Genomic DNA, 2,398 nt, shown 5'->3' on the forward strand with positions numbered 1-2,398 from the left:
TGGAAACTTATGGTTCATATAAGTTGTTGTAGAGAAATACTTGGTTAGTATTTGTCATTGAGGTTTGAAGTTAAAAAAAAAAAGTCTAATTACATCTTCGGATTTCTGATTTAGAAAAACATGTGACATGTTTTTAATTCAATTTTTAATCTCTTTAAAGAAATCAGAAATATAGGCATCCATAAGTACAAAGTTATGGATGACACCACGATATTCATGTTAATCTACATAATGTATATTTAAACAAAACAAAATCAACCAACAGATACCAACACATGTTTATCTTTTTTATTTTTTGTTGATGGAAAAAAGATTGTACAAATGTATCCATGCACATTTTACGTTTTCCAACTCATCTAAATTATGCGACAAAAACAAAAGATGTGTCCATCTACCATTCAACATCAGTTTCTTTATTTTTAGAGAAAATACAACAAATATTGATGCGTATACATCATGTACGAAATAAATGGACATGTTTATCGTTGTGATTCTCATCAGTGATCTTAAAATATTTGAATCTCCAAAGCATACTAAACTCTCAAAACATACGTTAACTACAAAAACGATTTTAGTTGTACACGCCAAATTTATGGACTACTATCAAATGTGACACATCTTGGAAAACCAGACTACAATAAAAATAAAGATAGATGTGTTAGGACATCAATCGAGAAAGATAGATATGTTAGGACATTAATTTCTCGAAGGATGTCGAAAAATTGAGAGGAATGAGTACGTCGACGTGACTTACCATGAGTTGCAAGTCATCCAAAATTCAAGGAAAATTTCCTCGTTGCTAAAAAATCAACATGATTAATCAATTAAGCCATTTTTTCCCATGAGTAGGTAATTTATAGCCACGTAAGTCATTCACTGCAAATAAGATTTAATGAACTATAAATAGGAATTGCGGAAAAAATGAGCACTAAGATATGATCATTTATACTGTTTGCAACATGTTGTAAAGGGAAACAATTTTCCACCCGATTACTTATGTCATTTACGTGCATCATGAAGTTTGATTTCTAGTGTTTGATTGATAATCAGTTATGTGAGATGGTTTTCATGGCCACGTATGGACATCTAATGGATATGATTTAGGGACCATTTGATGAATGGGAAAAATGTGATCCAGAAAATCTATTATAAGAGGAATTAGATGTGGTTAAGTATGTTCCGGATAATAATTAGATATCAAAATATTCTTACAAGTAAAATCCATACGTCGCAATTAGCTAATTTTGTGGATTGATATAGATAAAAAAAGGAGAAAATATTTGTTATGAAGTCGTTGATACATGTATAAATATAAATCATGAAATTCATGTTTGGTGAGCAAGATTTTCAAACCTTACAGATAAGGAAATCAAGAAAGTTCTATAGAAATGTTGTAAACCAAATAAAAATTGATAAATGTATTGGTGGATGCCAGAATAGAAGTGGACCTTAAGATCGATGCAGCTTTTACTAGATGGTTGACCTGGTTCTTAACAGATCAATTTGGTATGAAAAAAGTACAACACTAATTTTGGTTATGCCAATTTAGTATATGTGTCCGAGTAAGAGAAAGAAAGCAGTAAAGGATGTACATCGTTAACTTTTTTCAGTTTGTAAGAAAGTTGTCTACTAGTTTGGTTTTACAAGAAGAGACCGACTGAGGACTTAACTTTTTGTAAATAAACACCAATAAGAAATATATAACATACATAACATTTCACCCCCTAAGTATCAGTTAAGACGTCAAGAGCTTTGGTCTTTCAGTTATGTTATTTATATTTTATCCTTTACTATAAACGAAATTTAATTAAATGTATATAACAACCAATGAAAGACGAGCACCAACATATAATTGAGGATACAATTTGCAACATGTTTTTAAGGAAACAAATTTTTTGCCAGATTACTTGTGTCATTTAGCATATGGAAGAATATATAGGTTGCAAAACTTTGTAATAATATTTATAAACAGTTATTAATATGTATAAGTTATTAAAAAATATTATTATGAATAAATACACAAATTATGATATTCCTATTAATAATTTATTTATTTGGGTTGTGCAATAAAAAGAAAAACTATGTTTATCTACCTTAGTTATACAACACAAGTTGTTTTATACTTTAGGAAGTATGCAATAAAAATTTGTTTATTTATTATATCTTATATTCTTTCTAATTAAACATTTTCAATATCATCACTAAAAAATATGTAAATCTTTGCGCAGCATAATTGATACCTTTGGTCTAGTGGAGGCAATGCGGCATGGATGAGTCATTTACCTATGTCGTTTGCAGTGGCATGGATGATTAACCTTTGGTCTCGTGGAGGAATAATTTTAACAACATTACTAATATGGGGTATATGTTTAGCGGGAAGGGTACCAAATCGCTAATA

This window comes from Papaver somniferum, unplaced genomic scaffold (assembly GCF_003573695.1).
Source record: "Papaver somniferum cultivar HN1 unplaced genomic scaffold, ASM357369v1 unplaced-scaffold_6, whole genome shotgun sequence".
NCBI lineage: Eukaryota > Viridiplantae > Streptophyta > Magnoliopsida > Ranunculales > Papaveraceae > Papaver > Papaver somniferum.